The sequence below is a fragment of the Elephas maximus genome, chromosome 15 (genome assembly GCF_024166365.1).
Source record: "Elephas maximus indicus isolate mEleMax1 chromosome 15, mEleMax1 primary haplotype, whole genome shotgun sequence".
NCBI classification, from domain to species: Eukaryota; Metazoa; Chordata; class Mammalia; order Proboscidea; family Elephantidae; genus Elephas; species Elephas maximus.
Window position 1 is genome coordinate 47,811,431 of NC_064833.1, and position 23,935 is coordinate 47,835,365.

Genomic DNA, 23,935 nt, shown 5'->3' on the forward strand with positions numbered 1-23,935 from the left:
CACATCCGGCTCTGCTCCCTCCCTTCTTCTCACAACTCTAAAAACAAACCCTGCACCTGCCCGTCCGCTCCTCAGGTGGGGTAATCAGTTTGAAGCAGTCGGGCAGCAGCCATGTGTTTACGCCTGCACGTTTGTTTCTAGCTTATTAATGGCCACTTTAATTGGGTCTCTAATTTGTCAAGAGAGCAATTTGGTCAGATCCTCCTGTGATTTTCTAAACCTTAAGTTATGTAATTGGCACCAGACATTTTTGAGCCAGTCGAAAAACACGGCATGATTTATCTGAACAATTCTTAATCAACAATGTGTGACGGAGCTTGTAGTCTGATCTTTATTCATATCTGGCCTTACTTTATAATTTATGCTGCTCTGAGCAATATACAATGCAGGGGTAAAATAAATGGTACCCAGGGCATTTGGCGCTGTTTGGTTCTGGTGATGCTACGAATTCTGGTCACGTCCTCTCCCGCCCACACCATCTATGGTTATTTTAAAACAAATTTTGCAGTCTTCTGCTTCCTGGTCTCCATTATTCTTTGGAGATGAAACGTTCTACCTTAGGGCTGGGTGAATTATTTTGTGTTTAATTCAAAGCCTGTAATGCTTGTTCTTTTACAAAGAGGACGAGATGACGCACTTTACCTAAGATTTGCCTAACACTTAGCTTCCTTTTGCAAGGAGAAAAATCAACGGTTGTGTGTAGGGGCTTAGCTAGGGTAACTGAGTGCCCAGGGGGATCTCTAAACGGCCCCCCCCCATTCGACCGCCCAGAAGCAGTCTCTAAGTTGCACACACTCCCCACCCCCCCCCCCACCAATTCAAGAGCCCAGGGGCAATTTCCAATTTTGCTCCCTCCTTCCAGTCAGTTTCAGGTTGAACAGACATGGTTGATTGATAGCGGCAATGTGTCAGCAGAAACGCCTTCCCCTGTTGTCTTGTCTCACTGCCTCTGTCAGGTGCCTTTTCATATTTGTGACACTGCTGATTATCATTCTGTGCCTCATCTGGTGCCCCCTTGGACTGGTGCCTGGGGGCAAGTGCTTCCCCCTTTGCCCCCACCCCCTTGCTACGCCTTGCTTGTGTGTTGAGTTACTTGCAGGCTTGGAGACCTGGGACCCAGAGATTCCCATTCTTTACTCAGATAAATGGGGAAATAACTAGAGTGTCTAAAAATTTCTTGTACACTGTTGGAAGCATTGGGATCCAGCAGGAGAATCAATCAGCTTTTGAGGGATGCCTGGGGCACTGCATGCATAATAATTGAATAAAGCTCCAGCTGTGCCACCCCTGTACTGGGATAGCAGTGCCTTCCACAAATCAAAAGTAGAGTTTCTAGGCTTGATTAAAAAATGGGCTGCAGCTGAGAAGCAGCTCAGGGTGAAATGAGAGGGTAGAGTGGAGCAACACAGAGGGCATGCGCTGCAGTAAGTAATCCTGACTGACACAGCCTTTCCCTCAGCAAAGGGAGAGTCATGTCACCATCTGAAGAAGACAAGCAGCCATGGAGTGAAATAAAACTTTTTAGAATTTCTGGAATGATGTATAATGGATTAAGTAATTGTTGTTGTGTGCTGTCAAGTCAATTCTGACACATAGTGACCCTATAGGACACAATATAATTGCCCCACAGGGGGATTTCCAAGGCTGAAATCTTTATGGGAGCAGATCACCAGGTCTTTTCTTCCATGGAGTGACTGGTGGGTTCCGGTTGCTGACCTTTCAGTTAGCAGCCCAGCACTTAACCACTGTGCCACCAGGGCTCTTGTAGATTAAGTAATACTTGAATCTTATTACAGGATGTTTTTGCTTTGGGAGGGAGAATAATGTATAATTAAGAATATAGGCTTAGAAGTTAACGAGGTGGTGTGACCTTGGTCGAGTCTCTTAACCTCTTTGTCCCTCACTTTCTTTTTTTAATCTTTAAGAGCTAGATTATAGTAGTACCTACTTCATAGGGTTCTTGTAAGAAATCAATAACATAATTCTTATAAAGGTCTCAGTATGGTGCATGGCAAATTATGTTTTCAATAAATATTAGCAGTCTTTGCTTTTGTTATCCTGGTTGGACCCAGATTTCATGGTGTGAGGGATTCCAGTGTTTTCCGCGCTGTGGTGAATTAAATGAGGACACCTGCCTAGATAGCAAGGCCAACAGCCTTTGTCTCCACAGTCAGAGTGCATGGCGGTGATGTCTGCTAGGTGAGGTTCATCCCACATTCGGGGGACTGAGGTGTCCTTTTCAAACACTCCCCTGCTTTTCTTTCTAAAACCTTTGACCTGTGACACTAAGATGATTGCCATGGAAACTGTCTGGATTTAGTCCTTGTACCTGAAAGAAAAGGAATTCTGGTGGCGCAGTGATTAAGAGCTCTGCTTCTAAACAAAATGTCTGTTTGAACTCACTGGCATCTCCACGGACGAAAAGACCTGGTGATCTGCTCCCATAAACATTAACCTCCGCCCCGAAAAATCAAACCCATTGCATCAATGTCAACTCATAGCAACCCTAAACGACAGAGTAGAACTGCCCCATAGGGTTTCCAAGGAGCGTCTGGTGGTTTTGAGCTGCTGACTTTTATGGTTAGCAGCTGTAGCTCTTAACCACTATGCCACCAGGGTTTCCCACATAAACATTACAGCCTAGGAAATTTTGGGGGCACTTCTGATCTGTCCCATAGGGCCACTATGAGTCAGAATTGACCTGTCAGCAGGGGGTTTGTTTTGGGTTTACCTGAGGGAAACCTGACAAATAGCAGAAGTTCCAAGTAGATGGTCGGTTGGATCGACTATTTCAGGTAGTTCAGATAAAATATCACAGAATTATCCAGAAATCTACCCTAATTCTTTTTCAAGTAGTGTTTGTAAGGAAATCTCTCATATGTGTATGGCTTGATGGTTTTAGGCAATGTCAGTTATAAACTATGATTTCCCCTAAGTAGTGAATTGTGTTCATGCAAAGAGGAAATATATTGAAGACTTGTTTGAGAGGCCAAAGTCCTTTTCTGCCATAGTCCTAGCATTAGTGCAGTTTGCCGTGAATCATTCAATACAAGCTTTGCCTTGTAGCTTCGTCTGGCCTTGGGGGATATTCCTGTGGAGACTAATTTCTGAGTATTCTCATTAACAGGGCCACTGAGAGCCGGAAATTATAAACTTGGGTGGCAGAACGAATTTTTTTTATTTGACAAACGCTGTTCTAAATATTAACTCATTGAATCCTATAACTCTCAAAGGTAAATGGCCCTGCTTTACAGATGAGTAAATGGCAGCCCAGGGTCACCCAGCTAGTCAGTGGAGGAGCAGGATTCCAGCCAGCCAGTTTTACTCCAAGGTCCCTCTTCCTAACAAGAGCATTGTGTGGTCAATTTGTTTTCAAATATATAACAGAATCCTAGGCGTGGGAGTAGAAAAGAATTATTTATTTTTCCTGCTGGAAATCATTCTGTAAGAGATAAGACTTTTTTTTGCTTTTTATCATTCAACCTAAATTTCTATGGAAGGTTAAAAGTGCTAAAAAAAAAAAAAAAAGAGTTCACGGAAAGGTGATATATTTCAGCCAGTTCTTAATGTACTTACTGAGCAAAAATCTGTTAGTGTATTTAAAAGAGAAAAAACCCTTTTTGTCTTTACTAAAAATATATCACTTTGTATCAAAATAAATCTTTACATCTCAAATTAGTATTCTTAACATTTTGTGTTTATTCTGAAAGCTCTTATAGTTGAGGTGAAATTAACAGTACGTCAATGTTAAAACTAGCTGCCATCGAGTCGTGTGTCAGAGGAGAACTGTGCTCCACAGGGTTTTCAGTGGCTGATTTTTCAGAAGTAGCTCTCCAGGCCTTTTTTCTGAGTTGCCTCTGGGTGGACTCAAACCTCCAATTTTTCAGCTGCTGAGCGAGCACATTAACAGTTTGCAGTACTCTGGGACTCCAATTAATGTTAAAAATGTTAGACAATTGTAAATCTGTGTGTGTGTGTGGGTGGGTGGGTGGAGGCGGTGCTGTCAAGCCAATTCCAACTCGTAGCAACCCCTCGTGACAGGGTAGAACTGTCCCTTAGGGTATTTGTCCAGCAGAGCCACTGGGTGAGTTCAAACTACCAACCTCTCAGTTAGCAGTCCAGTGCTTAGCCATTTGCACACCAGGGCTCCTTCACAAATATTTTAGAGTTTAACAAACATCTATTAAGAGCTTATTATATGCAAGGTATAGTGTAAAGAGCTGTGGGAGATTTAAAAAAAAAAAAAATTAAAATAAGGTCCTTGCCTGAAGGATTTTATTTTCCAGTAGAAGTGGTACCACAGATAGGTAAATAAATGATAAAAAATAAAACCTGGAGAAGGATAGTGTTATTTAGAGGCACTGATTGAGAGCAGGAGAGGTTTAAGAGGGAGATACTTCTGACTGGAAATCAGGGAAGATTTTATGAAGAAGGTGGGATTTAGATCCTAGTTCCACAAGGACAAAACACTGTGCCCCATTTTGGTATCTGAGTGCTTAGTACACTATCTGGCACACAACAGAAACTTAAGCCAAAGCTCTTTAAATAAAATGAATAATATGGTAAGATATGAGCATAGAAGTTGAGGTGAGGAAGGACAATCTCAATCCAACTTAATTAAGCAAATATCAATTGACCATTTACTTGGGGCCAAGCTTCGTGCCAGGTGGGGAACAGTGGCACCACAAGGGGGTATGTGAGGTGCAGACCATACCAGGTGACACTGTCAGATGGGTTGATACCAAAAAAAAAAAAAAAAAATACTGTGTATAAAATTTCTGTGCAGTGTTTCATCAGAAATTTATTATTTTTTTAAGAAAAATATCCCTGTAGTTAGTTATATGGAGCCCTGGTGGCGCAGAGGTTAAGACCTTGGCTGCTAACCAAAAGGTCAGCACTTTGAATTCACCAGCCACTCCTTGGAAACCCTAAGGCGCACTTATACTCTGTCCTATAGGATCACTATGAGTCAGAATCAACTCGACGACAATGGGTTTGGGTTTGGTTTTTAGTTAGTTATAACAACGAAAACATTTTCTGTAAGCCCTGCTTACATGAACCAATATACCTATTGCTGTTAGGTGGTGTGGAGTTGATTCCAACTCAGGGTGACCCCGTGTAGAGCAGAATGAAACATGGACCAGTCCTGCACCATCCTCACAATCATTGCTGTGTTTAATCCCATCATTGCAGTTATATGTCAATCCATTTCATTGGGGGTCTTCCTCTCTTTCACTGACCTTCTACTTTACCAAGGATGATGTCCTTCTCCAGGGACTGGTCCTTCCTGATAACATGTCTAAAGTAGGTGAGACGAAGTCTTGCCATCCTTGCTTCTAAGGAGGATTCTGGCTGTGCTTCTTCCCAGACAGATTTGTTCATTCAATATACCTACAAGGCTAAAACTCTATGCCAATTTATTTTTGAACCTTCTAAGGTGCTCCAGTCAGAGCTGTCATTATTACCCAATTACAATGATGCTTTGAATCATGTGGTTTTGTCTGCACACGCTACAAACACATGCTATTGTTTTCATTGCTGCTGTTTTTATAGCTGTTGATTTTGTCAGATTTTCTGGCGTTTTAGCTACATATTGTGGTAACTAATATTTGTGAACTTATATCACTAACTTTGTAAGAATAAAGTAGTAATTAAAGGAAAAGAAGGAGTGATATATAGGAATTAGAATTTATGAGTAACATTAGTACAAAAACATTACTAAGCATTCTGTATGGTCTGGCATGGGAGGAGGTCCATGCGGGGCAGGGGTGATGCCATGAGTTACCGCATTGGAGGGCACCAACCCTAGTGACACCACTGGTGGGGAGATCAGCAAATGCAAAAACTTGGAGACAGAAAGGCTCAGGGTGCAAAGTCCATCTGGACAGCACTAGATGGTATAGAAGGAAGTAGGAGATAAGGCTGGGAGAGTAGGTTGGCACCAGCATTTGAAGGATCTTCACTACTGAGGAATTTGAGGAGAAACATCCTCAAAAGTGTCATTGCTGTCTATATTTTTACTTCTGCTAAGCATAAATATTGGTTGATGTGCATTTTGCCAATAAGGTTGGTGATTCAAAACCACCAGATGCTCTGGGGGAGAAAGACGTGGCAGTCTCCTTCCATAAAGATTACAGCCTTGGAAACCCTATGGGGGCAGTTCTACTCTGTCCTATAGGGTCGGTATAGGTCGTCAGAATCCACTAGACAGCAATGGGTACGGAGATTTAAAAATACCAAATTATTCATTTTTATATATATAAAACCTTGCAATAACCTGGAATTGTTACCAGTTTCTGTGTGCTTCTTTGACATTTATATGTCATTCAAAGGATGTGAAAACCCTAAACCAAATACTTTAAAAAAAAGCAGTAGAAAAATGTCTCATTTATGTTTAATATAATGAGCCAATTTCAAAATGTTGTCCGGATGTATCAACCAAATTAATTCTGTTGTAAAAGTAAATTTTTAAATGTTCAAGAAATTTATAGATCTAAGAGATCTGAAGAATTCTAGTCCTAAATCTTCCTTAAAATATCTGTGAAATCTTGGGGCAAGTTACTTAGTTTATATAGCAAAACCAAACCTATTGCCGTTGAGTTCATTCTGATCACAGTCATCCGTGTATTACAGAATAGAACTGCACGATAGGGTTTTCTTGACTATAATCTTTACTGAAGCAGATCACTAGGGCTTCCTTCTGCTGTGCTGCTGGGTGGATTCAAACCACTAACCTTTGGGTTAGAAGAGAGCAAACCATTTGTGCCACCCAAGGACCTTTATATATATATATACACATATATATATGTATATCTCAGAAACCCATTGCCATCTCAACCGTTGAGTCGATCCTGACTCGTAGTGACCCTATAGGTCAGAGTAGAACTTCTCCATAGGGTTTCCAAGGCTGCAAATCTTTACAGAAGTAGACTGCCACGTTTTTCTCCTGTGAAGCGGCTGGTGGGTTCAAACTGCAGACCTTGCAGTTAGCAGCTGGGCATTTAACCACTGCGCCACCAATGCTCCTCTATATCTATACTTACGTCCATACCTACATCTACGTTTTTGCATATATATGTAGATATCACACAATATAGGGTATAGTAGAAAGCATAGAAAGAGGCTTTTGGCTTTAGAATATGGAATTATGGAGATATCACTTCCTAGCTGTGGTCTTTAGGCAAATTGATTAACTTTAAACCTCAATTTCCTTATCTATAAAATGGGAATAGCAATTCCTAACTCATTATGTTTGTGAGAAAATAGTAAGAGCACATATTTACTATTGAGCAATTGTTATGTATTTTCCATTTGAGGCAACTGAGGCACAGAGACCTTGAGTCCGTGGGCACACAGCTAGTAAAATGCGAAGCAAGGATTCCAGCCCATGCTCTGCACCATTCTGTTATTCTCCTTTTAAAGGCCCCTCCACAAATCTGGCACATAAGTGATATTTAATAAATGCTCTTTCTTTATCTCCCAGGGTATTTGTGAGGTTAAGATAGGAAAGCAATTTTGCCTTTTTAAAGTTCAAATACAAGCTATCCAAATGCAAGGCATTTACAGTTTTCAGAGTCTAAGTTTTTAGGGTCCTTATTCATATGCAAGTGAAAGCTGGACAATGAATAAGGAAGACTGAAGAAGAAGTGATGCACCTGAAAGATGGTGTTGGCAAATATTGAATATGCCAGAAGAATGAACACATCCGTCTTGGAAGAAGTACAGCCAGAATGCTCTTTAGAAGCAAGGATGGCGAGACTTCATCTCATGTACTTTGGACATGTTATCAGGAGGGACAAGTCACTGGAGAAGGTCATTATGCTTAGCAAAGTAGAGGGTCAGCAAAAAAGAGGAAGACTCTCAACGAGATGGATTGACACAGTGGCTGCAACAACGGGCTCAAACATAGCAACGATTGTGAGGATGGCACAGGACTAGGTAGCATTTTGTTCTGTTGTACATAGGGTCACTACGAGTTGGAACCGACTTGATGGCACCTAATAACAGCAACAAATTTGGTTAGAATGTGGTTAGAATTAATAATAATAACCTTTCCCCGCTGATTATGTTAGTGATATATGTCAGTGTAGAGAAACCTAAAAGAAAATAAAGAAAAACATGAAATAAGCCAAGCTCATCTGTGATCCCTAGAGATAATACCGTGATTGGAATTTTAGTGAAATAAATGCACTTTTCATTCCTTTGCCTTTTTTTTTTTTCTTGTGGTCCATTATTATGATAAGCAGCAGCCCTGCAGGCAATGTGGAAAATTTACCTCAGGTCTTAAAATCCCTTAGTCACCATGTATCTCAGGGTGAAAGTTATAATTTCTGTGAAATGTGAAGCTACAAGGAGGAAAGGAAAAAAATAATAGTGAATGGGAGAGAACAAGCTCAAAGTTGGGGTTCTGTTTATCTCCTTTTAGAATAACAAGAACTGGGATTTTTCCTAAGCTCTATTGCATAGATGACGGCAATGTTTAAAAGACTAACGAGGCAGCTGATAGTGTTGGAATGAAGGATTGTGAAAATTCTTGGGTTCTTTCTTCTTCAGGAAATCCATATATTTGCAGTTGGTAAATCAGAACTACCAAAATTTTAGTACCTAATTAAAATAGTTAAAATAGGAGTTTTTTTTGGGGGGGGTGCCACAAATGGTTAAGTGTTTGGCTACTAACCGAAAGGTTAGTGGTTTGAATTCACCCAGAGGTGTCTCAGAAAAAAGGCCTGAGCAATCTACTTTGGAAAAATTAAACCAAACCCCTTGCCATTGAGTAAATTCTGACTCATATAGACCCTGTAGGACAAAGAAGAACTGCCCCAGAGGGTTTCCAAGGAGCAGCTTGTAGATTCAAACTGCTGACCTCTTGTTTAGCAGCTGAGCTTTTAACCACTTCACGACCTACTCTGACATGTGGGGTGGCTATGAGTTGAAATTGACTTGATGGTAACTAGTTTGGTTTTGGTTTTTATCCTGGCATGTAACAAAATATATCTTTCCCATCCATAAATTTACACTTATTGTCTATCATTTAAGACCCTTAAATAAATAGAATTATAATAAAGTGAAGAAATGGAATTACTGAGAGCTTGTTGTTTTGGGATGTTGACTTGTGAGTTGCTATGGAAGAGGTATCGTGAAGCTTCTGAAAGCCAGGGCTTTCCTTTTAGGATCCCATTCTACTAGGTTTATAACTGGAAATTGTACAATGAGCCTTCCTAGTTGGGAAGGCATGATTTTAATACATATCTCTGATTCAATACTTTTAATACTTCTCTCCGATTTATTCACAGGACTTTGGATAAAGAAAAACATGATCATTCAAGCCCACCTTTACTCCCTGTTTCTCCTGACACTTCATTTGGTAAGATCAGAGGGTATTTGCATTTACTAGAACGTTTTCTGCCATCTTTCTACCCCAAACCATGGAAGCAGTGGTTATCAAAAATAAATCGGTGTACAGGAAGGCCACGTAGTTTGCCCTCATGTGGTGTTTTAGATGAGTGGTTACAAATCACATTCATAACTCTGTCCTTCAACCAGTGGAGGTTCTTTCTTCTCAGCTCTTAAAAGCCAGCACCACTTCATGGACAAGGTTCAAAACAAATCTACTTGTTTAGGGTTAGACCTCCACAGAGAACTCTGGCAACCTGGAAAGAAAAGCATACTGACAGGTGTATTTGTCTAGTCCCTTAATCTTGATTTATTTTATTTTATTTTATTTTTTTATAATAACTTTTATTAAGCTTCAAGTGAACGTTTACAAATCCAATCAGTCTGTCACATATAAGTTTACATACATCTCACTCCCTACTCCCACTTACTCTCCCCGTCTTGAGTCAGCCCTTTCAGTCTCTCCTTTCTTGACAATTTTGCCGGCTTCCCTCTCTCTCTATCCTCCCATCCCCCCTCCAGACAAGAGTTGCCAACACAATCTCAAGTGTACACCTGATATAATTAGCTCACTCTTCATCAGCGTCTCTCTCCCACCCGCTGACCAGTCCCTTTCATGTCTGATGAGTTGTCTTCAGGGATGGTTCCTGTCCTGTGTCAACAGAAGGTCTGGAGAGCATGACCGCCGGGATTCCTCCAGTCTCAGTCAGACCATTAAGTTTGGTCTTCTTATGAGAATTTGGGGTCTGCATCCCACTGCTCTCCTGCTCCCTCAGGGGTCCTCTGCTGAGCTCCCTGTCAGGGCAGTCATCGATTGTGGCCGGGCACCAACTAGTTCTTCTGGTCTCAGGATGATGTAGGTCTCTGGTTCATGTGGCCCTTTCTGTCTCTTGGGCTCTTAGTTGTCATGTGGGCTTGGTGTTCTTCATTTTCCTTTGCTCCAGGTGGGTTGAGACCAATTGCTGCATCTTAGATGGCTGCTTGTTAGCATTTAAGACCCCAGACGCCACATTTCAAAGTGGGATGCAGAATGATTTCATAATAGAATTATTTTGCCAATTGACTTAGAAGTCCCCGCAAACCATGTTCCCCAGACCCCCGCGCTTGCTCCGCTGAGCTTTGAAGCATTCATTTTATCCCAGAAACTTCTTTGCTTTTGGTCCAGTCCAATTGAGCTGACCTTCCATGTATTGAGTGTTGTCTTTCCCTTCACCTAAAGCAGTTCTTATCTACTGATTAATCAATAAAAAAACCCTCTCCCACCCTCCCTCCCTCCCCCCCTCGTAACCACAAAAGTATGTGTTCTTCTCAGGTTTACTATTTCTCAAGATCTTATAATAGTGGTCTTATACAGTATTTGTCCTTTTGCCTCTGACTCATTTCGCTCAGCATAATGCCTTCCAGGTTCCTCCATGTTATGAAATGTTTCAGAGATTCGTCACTGTTCTTTATCGATGCGTAGTATTCCATTGTGTGAATATACCACAATTTATTTACCCATTCATCCGTTGATGGACACCTTGGTTGCTTCCAACTTTTTGCTATTGTAAACAGAGCTGCAATAAACATGGGTGTGCATATATCTGTTTGTATGAAGGCTCTTGTATCTCTAGGGTATATTCCGAGGAGTGGGATTTCTGGGTTGTATGGTAGTTCTATTTCTAACTGTTTAAGATAACGCCAGATAGATTTCCAAAGTGGTTGTACCATTTTACATTCCCACCAGCAGTGTATGAGAGTTCCAATCTCTCCGCAGCCTCTCCAACATTTATTATTTTGTGTTTTTTGGATTAATGCCAGCCTTGCTGGTGTGAGATGGAATCTCATCGTAGTTTTAATTTGCATTTCTCTAATGGCTAATGATCGAGAGCATTTTCTCATGTATCTGTTGGCTGCCTGAATATCTTCTTTAGAGAAATGTGTGTTCATATCCTTTGCCCACGTCTTGATTGGGTTGTTTGTCTTTTTGTGGTTGAGTTTTGACAGAATCATGTAGATTTTAGAGATCAGGCGCTGGTTGGAGATGTCATAGCTGAAAATTCTTTCCCAATCTGTAGGTGGTCTTTTTACTCTTTTGGTGAAGTCTTTAGATGAGCATAGGTGTTTGATTTTTAGGAGCTCCCAGTTATCGGGTTTCTCTTCATCATTTTTGGTAATGTTTTGTATTCTGTTTATACCTTGTATTAGGGCTCCTAGGGTTGTCCCAATTTTTTCTTCCATGATCTTTATCGTTTTAGTCTTTATGTTTAGGTCTTTGATCCACTTGGAGTTAGTTTTTGTGCATGGTGTGAGGTATGGGTCCTGTTTCATTTTTTTGCAAATGGATATCCAGTTATGCCAGCACCATTTGTTAAAAAGGCTGTCTTTTCCCCAGTTAATTGACACTGGTCCTTTGTCAAATATCAGCTGCTCATACGTGGATGGATCTATGTCTGGGTTCTCAATTCTGTTCCATTGGTCTATGTGTCTGTTGTTGTACCAATACCAGGCTGTTTTGACTACTGTGGCTGTATAATAGGTTCTGAAGTCAGGTAAGGTGAGGCCTCCCACTTTCTTCTTCTTTTTCAGTACTGCTTTGCTTATCCGGGGCTTTTTTCCCTTCCATATGAAATTGGTGATTTGTTTCTCTATCCCCTTAAAATATGACATTGGAATTTGGATCGGAAGTGCGTTAAATGTATAGATGGCTTTTGGTAGAATAGACATTTTTACTATGTTAAGTCTTCCTATCCATGAGCAAGGTATGTTTTTCCACTTAAGTATGTCCTTTTGAATTTCTTGTAGTAGAGCTTTGTAGTTTTCTTTGTATAGGTCTTTTACATCCTTGGTAAGATTTATTCCTAAGTATCTTATCTTCTTGGGGGCTACCGTGAATGGTATTGATTTGGTTATTTCCTCTTCGGTGTTCTTTTTGTTGATGTAGAGGAATCCAAGTGATTTTTGTATGTTTATTTTATAACCTGAGACTCTGCCAAACTCTTCTATTAGTTTCAGTAGTTTTCTGGAGGATTCCTTAGGGTTTTCTGTGTATATAATCATGTCATCTGCAAATAGTGATAACTTTACTTCTTCCTTGCCAATCCGGATACCTTTTATTTCTTTGTCTAGCCTGATTGCCCTGGCTAAGACTTCCAACACGATGTTGAATAAGAGCGGTGATAAAGGGCATCCTTGTCTGGTTCCCGTTCTCAAGGGAAATGCTTTCAGGTTCTCTCCATTTAGAGTGATATTGGCTGTTGGCTTTGCATAGATGCCCTTTATTATGTTGAGGAATTTTCCTTCAATTCCTATTTTGGTAAGAGTTTTTATCATAAATGGGTGTTGGACTTTGTCAAATGCCTTTTCTGCATCAATTGATAAGATCATGTGGTTTTTGTCTTTTGTTTTATTTATGTGATGGATTACATTAATGGTTTTTCTGATATTAAACCAGCCTTGCATACCTGGTATAAATCCCACTTGATCAGGGTGAATTATTTTTTTGATGTGTTGTTGGATTCTATTGGCTAGAATTTTGTTGAGGATTTTTGCATCAATGTTCATGAGGGATATAGGTCTATAATTTTCTTTTTTTGTAATGTCTTTACCTGGTTTTGGTATCAGGGAGATGGTGGCTTCATAGAATGAGTTGGGTAGTATTCCGTCATTTTCTATGCTTTGGAATACCTTTAGTAGTAGTGGTGTTAACTCTTCTCTGAAAATTTGGTAGAACTCTGCAGTGAAGCCGTCCGGGCCAGGACTTTTTTTTGTTGGGAGTTTTTTGATTACCGTTTCAATCTCTTTTTTTGTTATGGGTCTATTTAGTTGTTCTGCTTCTGAATGTGTTAGTTTAGGTAGGTAGTGTTTTTCCAGGAATTCATCCATTTCTTCTAGGTTTTCAAATTTGTTAGAGTACAATTTTTCATAATAATCTGAAATGATTCTTTTAATTTCATTTGGTTCTGTTGTGATGTGGTCCTTCTCATTTCTTATTCGGGTTATTTGTTTCCTTTCCTGTATTTCTTTAGTCAGTCTAGCCAATGGTTTATCAATTTTGTTAATTTTTTCAAAGAACCAGCTTTTGGCTTTGTTAATTCTTTCAATTGTTTTTCTGTTCTCTAATTCATTTAGTTCAGCTCTAATTTTTATTATTTGTTTTCTTCTGGTGCCTGATGGATTCTTTTGTTGCTCACTTTCTATTTGTTCAAGTTGTAGGGACAGTTCTCTGATTTTGGCTCTTTCTTCTTTTTGTATGTGTGCATTTATTGATATAAATTGACCTCTGAGCACTGCTTTTGCTGTGTCCCAGAGGTTTTGATAGGAAGTATTTTCATTCTCGTTGCTGTCTATGAATTTCCTTATTCCCTCCTTGATGTCTTCTATAACCCAGTCTTTTTTCAGGAGGGTATTGTTCATTTTCCAAGTATTTGATTTCTTTTCCCTCGTTCTTCTGTTATTGATCTCTAGTTTTATTGCCTTGTGGTCTGAGAAGATGCTTTGTAATATTTCGATGTTTTGGACTCTGCAAAGGTTTGTTTTATGACCTAATATGTGGTCTATTCTAGAGAATGTTCCATGTGCGCTAGAAAAAAAAGTATATTTTGCAGCAGTTGGGTGGAGAGTTCTGTATAAGTCAATGAGGTCAAGTTGGTTGATTGTTGTAATTAGATCTTCCGTGTCTCTGTTGAGCTTCTTACTGGATGTCCTGTCCTTCTCCGAAAGTGGTGTGTTGAAGTCTCCTACTATAATTGTGGAGGTATCTATCTCGCTTTTCAGTTCTGTTAAAATTTGATTTATATATCTTGCAGCCCTGTCATTGGGTGCGTAAATATTTAATATGGTTATGTCTTCCTGATCAATTGTCCCTTTTATCATTATATAGTGTCCTTCTTTATCCTTTGTGGTGGATTTAAGTCTAAAGTCTATTTTGTCAGAAATTAATATTGCTACTCCTCTTCTTTTTTGCTTATTGTTTGCTTGATATACTTTTTTCCATCCTTTGAGTTTTAGTTTGTTTGTGTCTCTAAGTCTAAGGTGTGTCTCTTGTAGGCAGCATATAGATGGATCGTGTTTCTTTATCCAGTCTGTGACTCTCTGTCTCTTTATTGGTGCATTTAGTCCATTTACATTCAGGGTAATTATAGATAAATAAGTTTTTAGTGCTGTCATTTTGATGCCTTTTTATGTGTGTTGTTGACAATTTCATTTTTCCACATACTTTTTTGTGCTGAGGCATTTTTCTTAGTAAATTGTGAGATCCTCACTTTCATAGTGTTTGACTTTATGTTAGTTGAGTCGTTACGTTTTTCTTGGTTTTTGTCTTGAGTTATAGAGTTGTTATACCTTTTTGTGGTTACCTCATTATATACCCCTATTTTTCTAAGTAAAAACCTAACTTGTATTGTTCTATATCGCCTTGTATCACTCTCCATATGGCAGTTCAATGCCTCCTGTATTTAGTCCCTCTTTTTGATTATTGTGATCTTTTACCTATTGACTTCCATGATTCCCTGTTATGTGTATTTTTTTTTTAATTAATCTTAATTTGTTTGTTTTTGTGATTTCCCTATTTGAGTTGATATCAGGACGTTCTGTTTTGTGACCTTGTGTTGTGCTGATATCTGATATTATTGGTTCTCTGACCAAACAATATCCTTTAGTATTTCTTGTAGCTTTGGTTTGGTTTTTGCAAATTCTCTAAACTTGTGTTTGTCTGTAAATATCTTAATTTCGCCTTCATATTTCAGAGAGAGTTTTGCTGGATATATGATCCTTGGTTGGCAGTTCTTCTCCTTCAGTGTTCTGTATATGTCGTCCCATTCCCTTCTTGCCTGCATGGTTTCTGCTGAGTAGTCAGAACATATTCTTATTGATTCTCCCTTGAAGGAAACCTTTCTTTTCTCCCTGGCTGCTTTTAAAATTTTCTGTTTATCTTTGGTTTTGGTGAGTTTGATGATAATATGTCTTGGTGTTTTTCTTTTTGGATCAATCTTAAATGGGGTTCGATGAGCATCTTGGATAGATATCCTTTCGTCTTTCATGATGTCAGGGAAGTTTTCTGTCAGAAGTTCTTCAACTATTTTCTCTGTGTTTTCTGTCCCCCCTCCCTGTTCTGGGACTCCAATCACCCGCAGGTTATCCTTCTTGATAGAGTCCCACATAATTCTTAGGGTTTCTTCATTTTTTTTAATTCTTTTATCTGATTTTTTTTCAGCTATGTTGGTGTTGATTCCCTGGTCCTCCAGATGTCCCAGTCTGCATTCTAATTGCTCGAGTCTGCTCCTCTGACTTCCTAGTGTGTTGTCTAATTCTGTTATTTTATTGTTAATCTTTTGGATTTCTACATGTTGTCTCTCTATGGATTCTTGCAACTTATTAATTTTTCCAGTATGTTCTTGAATAATCTTTTTGAGTTCTTCAACAGTTTTATCAGTGTGTTCCTTGGCTTTTTCTGCAGATATCCTAATTTCATTTGTGATATCATTAAGCATTCTGTAAATTAGTTTTTTATATTCTGTATCTGATAATTCCAAAATTGTATCTTCATTTGGGAAAGATTTTGATTCTTTTGTTTGGGGAGTTGGAGAAGCTGTCACGGTCTGCTTCTTTAAGTGGTTTGATATGGATTGTTGTCTCCGAGCCATCACTGGGAAACTAGTTTTTCCAGAAAATCCGCTAAAAAAAAAACTGCAGTCAGATCCCTATCAGAGTTCTCCCTCTGGCTCAGGCTATTCAGATGTTAATGAAGCCGCCTGGGGAGGGTGGGGGAGGGAACAGAGAGATAGGAGAGTAGCACTTCAGAATATAGCCAGAGTTGCTTGTCTTGCTTGGAAAGACTATTATATCTGAGATTCCCGCGGGCGCGTCGCCTATGTGTGCTGTCTGTGTGGAGATTGCCCCCGGGGGGTCTGGCCCGCTGGAGTCACGGTCAGATCCTCCGCTTCCAGCCCCACGCCCAGCGTCAAGGCTCCCCTACTGGGACGGTGCACTCTCGACTCCAAAATCAGTCGCTGCCTCCCGGGGACTTCTCGTCCCTCCAGCCGCGTGGCCGTGCCGCCCCCGTGAACCAGGTGGGCCCCCTCCCGGGGTTAGTTCAGATGGGTGGAGTAGCTCCCCGTGCTTGTGCCGCGACCGAGTGTCCCGGCTGGAACGCTGTTCTCCCCGCTCCAATACCAGTCGCTGCCTCCCGGGGACTTCTCCTACCGGCTGCGTCCCACGCCGCCCGCGCGACCCGGATGGTCACCTTCCCTGGGTTAGTTCAGGGGGTGGAGCAACTCTCCGTGTTTATGGCGTACCTGCATGCAGTCCAAATCCCTGTGGGACGGTTCCCCGGCTCGGGTGCTGCTCTTTCTGCTCCAAGATCAGTCACTGCCTCCCGGGGACTTCTCCTAACGGCTGCGTCCCACGCTGCCCGTGGAACCGGCTAGTCCCCCTCCCGGGGTTAGTTCAGGGGGGTGGAGCAGGTCTCTGTGCTTGTGCCGTACCTGACTGGTATGCTGGCTCCAGGCTCTGGAAACAATCGCTGCTTCCCCGTATTAGTTCGTTCTCCGTCTCTAAATCTGTGTTTGTTGTTCAGGGTTCGTAGATTGTTATGTATGTGATCGATTCACTTGTTTTTCCGTGTCTTTGTTGTAAGAGGGATCCGAGGTAGCGTCTGCCTAGTCCGCCATCTTCTTATTTTATTTTTTACTTTGACCATGCTCTGCTCTGTAATTTTTCCCTGTATATGATTTGCTTTTCTTGGTTTGTACTTTTCTGGTTCAATTCGTCTTTAGACATTTGTTGAGTTAACCCCATCAACTGATAGGCTTCTAGGGCTTGGGCTGGAAGGGATCTGGAGAGATCCAGGCCTCAGCCTTACAGAGGTAGTGAAGTGCCATCCCTGTTTTACTTAGAGGCTTCTGAGGCCCATAAAGGTTATAGACTTGTCAAAAAAAATTGTTGTGTCATGAAGCAAATTTGTGGAGAAGCATTTGCTTTCTCCTTAGAAGAAAGCTACCAGACCCTCACTACCTCAAGTCTTGGTTCCTTTCTTCTGGAACCTAAAAATAACAACACCAAATTTTAGGTACCAGAGAGCTCCCTAGAGCCCATCCAGTTCAAAATATTTCCTGAGTGAAATAGAGTCAACCTTGTAAACCGCCAGAGCCTTCCTCCTGGAATGAAAAACTGCCGTTCAAACTTTATGAGCGGTGTGCATTCTTACAGACTGGGCACTGAAGACTTGTCCCCAGGCCTGTGAAAGACCTGGGTCAAACGTCTCCACTTGCCTTCTCTCCTCTTCCTGCCCTCTCAGATGTCCTTTGCTAACTACATTAACAAAGGGTGGTGGTGAAATCAGACCTGGTTTCAGACTTGGCATTGCCATTTACCAGTGATAGGAACTTCGGTGAATTACTTAAGCTTTGAACCTCAGTTTTCTACCCTGTGAAATGGGACTAATAATAGTACTTGCCTTATGGATTGCTGTAGCAATTAAATGAGAAAATGCATTTATAAAGCCCTTAGGTCAGTGACTTCCACAGTCTAAGGATTTAATAAATGGCAGCTGTTATTGTTACTACAGCATCTAAAATATTCAGCGTCTATGCCCATATGAACCCTGACTTCCATGAGGAAGGGACAACATTTTAGCCATCTTTGCAGCCTTAATACCTATCATGGTATCAGGAGTGGGGTAGAAAAACACATGATTGTGCACATGCATTATGCATATTAGGAAACAACAATTAGGTCTGAGAGAGATTCTATCACAATATTTTGATATTTGTAGGCTCATTTGCTTCTTGTCTGAGGAGGGGACATATAGTTCTCTTCCTGGATGAAAGCTGAAAACAAGTTTTCCTTCTGTCTTCTTTCACCCCCAGTGGGGTTTCTACCAAGAATAGGAAATATCGCTTAAACCACTGCCTGCTACAAGCACCTTGTCCAGGAGACCACCACAAACAAAGCTGCTTCTGGTGAAGGCAGGGAGGTAGCTCCGTGTGCAGTGGGATTGAAGGTGTATTGGGTTAGAACCATTTCTCTCTCCTGCCTCCATCTCTCTACTCCCAAACCTTCTTCTATGAAGACTGAAAGTTAAGGTGGAGCTTCTTGCCTTCAGCACAAGATTTTATTCAGCAGAGGCAGTAATTTAAAATGATTACCTGTCATTTATTCCACACTGTGAGTGGATTTCCTGTTCCTTTCTGAGAGCTGGTTCTCATAAAAGGGGTGGAAAAACAGCATGAATATATTGCTTGGGCCCTGAGGAGAAAGTGAGAGTGAGAGATATGTGATATGAACGGATGCTGAACAAGGAGGCAGGGGAAACCAAGGAGAAACCACCTACTTTAGAGTTTTGCCTGGGATGACACGAGGACCAGAAAGGAGAAGAGTTTGGCACAATTATCATATAATTCATGTGGAGAACTCCTGCTGGGTATAATGAAGGCTGCTGCCAGACAGGTAGACCTGGCAATTGCACACATCCTATGCTTTGCAGCAACGTGCTCAAGAGTTGGGCTTGGCAAAGATTAGACAGGCCCATAAAACAAAACGAGACTAAAGGGGCACACCAGCCCAGGGGCAAGGACAAGAAGGCAGGAGGGGACAGGAAAGAGAATGTTGACATGTCATGGGGTTGGCAACCCATGTCACAAAACAATATGTGTATTAATTGTTTAATGAGAAATTAGTTTGCTCTGTAAACCTTCATCTCAAGTACAATAAAAAAAAAATTAAAAGACAAATAGAGTTGGGGCTAGATGGCCAACCAAAGTGGGTTCCATTCTCACTGTAGCACTACCTGTGAGTGTTTTGTCTCTGCTCTGGGGTTTCACTGGAGATATTTTCCTGCTAGTATTGTTGTAAGGGTCAGAAGAAATAATGTGTACAGGGTCTAGTCCCTCTAGTAGCTGCCACACAGGAGACACTCACAAATGTCAATTCCATTCTCTCCCTTTCTTTCACCTCTGTGTGCAAGATGGTGGGTGTTTTTCTATCCAGTTCCTACATAAACCTACCATCTTTCCCTTTCCCAAGTTTCTACCACACCATTCTTCCTGGCTGTGACAGTATGGCTTGATGACTCATAGCACACACACGCGTTTTGAAAACTTTACAGTTTTAATAGCCATGTTAGAGGGCAGGAAGTGATGTGTTGTCCTGATATGAGAATTCAACTTTGAACTCTGCAAATAAGACCAAAATCCTCCAGTCATCACCCTTTCCTGATAGGTGAGCCAGTTTGTCCATGTAGGAAATAGGTAAGCTTGTTTATGAGGTTGGCTTGACTACTGAAGTTTTCTTCTGGTGTGACAAATGGAAAGGCTGATGTTTGCTGAGGTAAGCAGAAAGTTGACCAAGGCAGTTTGCTGTTAAGCAGTAGCCCCATGAAAGCACTACCCTTCTCTTGCGCCAACCACGGAGGCACCTGGCTATCTGCACCCAGTTCTTGTGCCATGCCTTCCAGAAGAGTTAATGGAGCTAGAGAAGATGTGGGAAAGATGTGGGAGGGAGAAAGATGTGGCAGAGCAAGATAAACTTAGAAATGAAGAGATGGGTAGAAGCCTATAAAATTATACTGTAAGTTAAGAATGCCTTAAAAAAAAAAAAAAAAAAAGAGCCCATTGCCGTCAAGTCGATTCCAACTCATAGTGACCCTTTAGGACAGAGTAGAACTACCCATGGAGTTTCCAAGGAGCAGATGGTGGATTTGAACTGCTGACCTTTTGGTTAGCAGCCGAACACTTAACCACTATGCCTCCAAGAATGCCTTTGGGTACAAGCAGTGGAAAGTCTGACTTAGAGGATCTTAAATAAATAAGGGTTTATTTTTCTCAGCAAAAAGCCAAGGCAGGTTTGGCAGCTCTGTGATGTTATCAGAGACTCCAGCTTCTTCTATCTCTTTGTCCCACCATCTTTTGAGCTGGTTTGTCCCTGTGTGGTTTCACGATGGCTGCCACAGCTGGAGACACAAGGTTCACTGTCAAAGCAAAGAGAATGGGAGAGGAAGGAAGGAAGATTCCAGCCCTATCTGTCTTTTTTCATCAGGAAAACAGAAACTAGAGCCCTCTAGCCTACTTCCCTTTTTTTTTTCACCAGCTAGAACTGGGTCACTTGGCCACATTCCTAGCACCAAGGGATTCTGGGAAAGAGACTGCTAGGCTTCCCAGCCTCTGTGGTGGAAAGCAGTGAGGGGAAGGGGTTGGACAGCTTGCCACAGCTTTGAGGGAGGGAAGACCAAATTTCAAAGTCCTTAAACTTGGGAAATCTTTTGAAACTTTAGAGGTGGCATCTTAAATATACTTAAAATGATAACATATACCCAAGCGATACATTATCATTGTAGAAATTCTATAAGTAAGGGGAAATTTTACATTTCCTGTGATCCTATCACCTGAGGAAATAAACATTAATATCTTGTACAACCCCAGAACCCAGTGCCGTCGAGTCGATCCCGACTCATAACGACCCTATAGGACAGAGTAGAACTGCCCCAACAACATTAAGTTTTTAGTTTACATGAATATATATGCAGGGTTGATATGCAGACAGTGTGCTAGGTTGAAAGCTGATGTTCGGTAGTAATAGTTGGGTATCCATTAAATATGCTGAATATCATCCCAGAGAATATATAAATATATGTTCAAAAATGGAGTAACAGTATACGTAATTTTTGAACTCCATAATATATGAATAATATGGAGAATAATGTAATAAAAAGAAATACTTTTAACCATACCTCCTTTTATCCCCCAAATATTTATTGGGTGACTAGGATGTTCCAGAAACCCTGGTGGCACAGTGGTTAAGAGCTACAGCTGCTAACCAAAAGGTTGGCAGTTCGAATCCAGCAGCTGCTCCTTGGAAACTGTGTGGGGCAGTTCTACTCTGTCTTACAGGGTTGCTATGAGTTGGAATCACCATGATGGCAACAGGTTATGATGTTCCAGATATTTTTCATAAACTGTTAAACAAGAAAAATTAGATCCTAGCGCACATATAGAAGCCGTGATGGTGCAATGGTTAAGTACTCGGCTGCTAACTAAAAGGTTGGTGGTTCAAATCCACTCAGAGGTTCCATGGGAGAAAGACTGGCAATCTGCTCCCAGAAAGATTACAGCCAGAAGACTCTATGGGGCAGTTCTACTCTGTCACAGGGGTCACTATGAGTTGAAAAACAACAGTGCACATAGTGGGAGATAATGACAAAAATCAGGTAAACATAAATACAAATTGCAATTAATGCTATGAGGGAAACTAATAACGCCTGGAAGGATAAAAATATTTAGATATCAGATTCAGGGAACAACTTTCTGATGAGGCAACATGTGAACTGAGACCTGAGAATGAAAAGATATTTCCTGAGGAGTGGGAGGAAGAGCATTCCAGGGAGAGAGAACAGCAAGTGTAAAGTCCCAGAGGCAGGGAATACCTTGGCAGGGTTGAGGAACTGAAAGGAAGGCTGTGAGTGCTGGGGAGGGAAGCTTACACTGAGGAGCTGGGTATTGGGCTAAGCACAGTGACATGCCACTGAAGGTTTAATGTAGCTGGTGCTACTATGAAATTACCCCAAGAAGTGGCCACAGGCATAAAATCTAAATAGAGCCCAAAATATTTTAGATAAACAAAGAGACACTTGGATCAAAAGAGTTAAAATGTGAAACAGAGTTTTAAATTCCTATGGAAACCAAACTTCCTGGAGCCGCTGAGGCTGAATGAACTTACAAAACTATTGCCCTGAGAGAACCTTTAAACCTTCAACAAAAAATACTCCCTGCTATCTTCTTTAAATCCAACCATAAAAAAAAAAAAAAGTAGTTTAGCTTAATTAGTAAAGAATGTCTGCCTTGAGCCTTGTGCTCTTTTAAAGAACTGTCTCTATGGGCTCAAACTGACAACAGCAACTTCAAAGGTTAGACAGGAAGCTTAGGGGGTAGTGAGTTTATGTTACCAGGGGAGGAATGACTTGGGAAAGGAGGGTGAGAATGGTAGCGCAACTTGAAGAATGCAACCAACGTCGTTCAGTTGTACATGTAGAAACGTTGAATTGGTGTATGTTTTGCTGTGTATATTTTCAACACCACCACCACCTCCCCCACCACCAAAAAAAAGGCTGTAGCTCTAATAGTGTGTAAAACATAGAACTCTAACAGAGTGTTCAGGCCCTGTGTTTCTGCTCTGAGAAGCAACTGTGTTGAGGAAGGTTTCAGTGATCACCCTGGGACCCCGGCTACACCACTTAACAGCTGTGAGGCTTTGCTTGCGTTTCCTACCTTCCCTATGCCTCCATTAGCATTTATTTCAGTGGGTTGTTGTGAGGACTAGATGCATTAATAGATGTAAAGCACAGGCATAGTGCCTGCTGGGCACATAGTAAGCACTCAAAATCTTAGCCAATCCTGTGTTTCCCTGTGACCTGCTCCTTGGGGCCAGTGTCAGAGAACGTAGGCTTGCATGGGCAGGCACCTAGAAAGGATCATTCGTATGTCACATAGAAGCATATGCTGCAAACACACCCAGAAAAGTTGGCTTGCTTTTTCTGGGGACAGAGTTTTACATTCAATCAAAATGTCTACTTGTAATCCAAACAGTCAGCTCCTAATTTTGAAGAGAAACAGAAATCATTTTGTGTGATAACCCAAAAAAAACTCAGTGCCGTCAAGTCGATTCTGACACATAACGACCCTATAGGACAGAGTAGAACTGCCCCATAGAGTTTCCAAGGAGCGCCTGGCAGATAAAAAAAAATTAGAGGGGGGAAAAAAAAGGCAGAGAAAACTTCACGCTTTTATTTTAAAAGCATTCTAGACAAGAGTGAAATAATGGTTATCCTCCATTGGGCTGGAACTAACTGGTTTTAATGAAGATATATTTTTCTGATGTTCATAAAAAAATTCTCTAACTTTTTATCTTGCTAATGGGTTTTTATTAATGAAAGTGCAATAGACTTTACGTAATCACCTCTTCCTCTCGGTGGAAATCAGTAAGTGAGCACTGCGGGTGGGGGATGGCCAGGCGGGCCCCACTCCTGTCTGCCTCCTCTCTCCCCTCGGTAGAAATCCCATTTGTGTTTACATAGCAGAACTCACTTAAAACATTAAAAAAAAAAATCCATTAGCCTTCTGAGTTTATAAAATTTCAAAATTGGATTTAAAAACCACTTTCTAAAGATTGATATGTTTTGTAATTTTAAACCAATCTTGGCGAAAGGGTAGGAGTGAGTGGAGAAGTTTTCAAATAGCTTGTTGTTGACTGGTAGATTGTCCAAAATTCTTGAGAGTTTGGCTTTCTGTAGGCATAAATGTTCTCCAATAAATCCCCATTAAAGGAGAACAGATACAGTACTGGCTCAAAGTATAGAGGGAAATCTTTTTTATTGAACCCCACATGGGAAGATGAGATACGTAATTCACAAACAAGCCCAGCACCTCAGGGTGTTACCTGCTGTATTTGTTTCAGGTAGTATCTGCTGCACGGAATTATGAAAATTTAGAGTTGAACCTATTTTAAAGATCAGCTACTATCTTAGTCATCTAGTGCTGCTATAACAGAAATACCACAAGTGACTGGCTTTAAC

The 23,935-nt window shown here is 41.0% G+C and overlaps 1 protein-coding gene across 1 annotated transcript in view; it reads left to right on the forward strand.

The window, feature by feature from the left end:
* CDH17 (cadherin 17) overlaps positions 1–23,935 on the forward strand; it is a 68,841-nt gene that overhangs the window by 890 nt on the left and 44,016 nt on the right. The gene's annotated exons all lie outside the window — the stretch shown is intronic.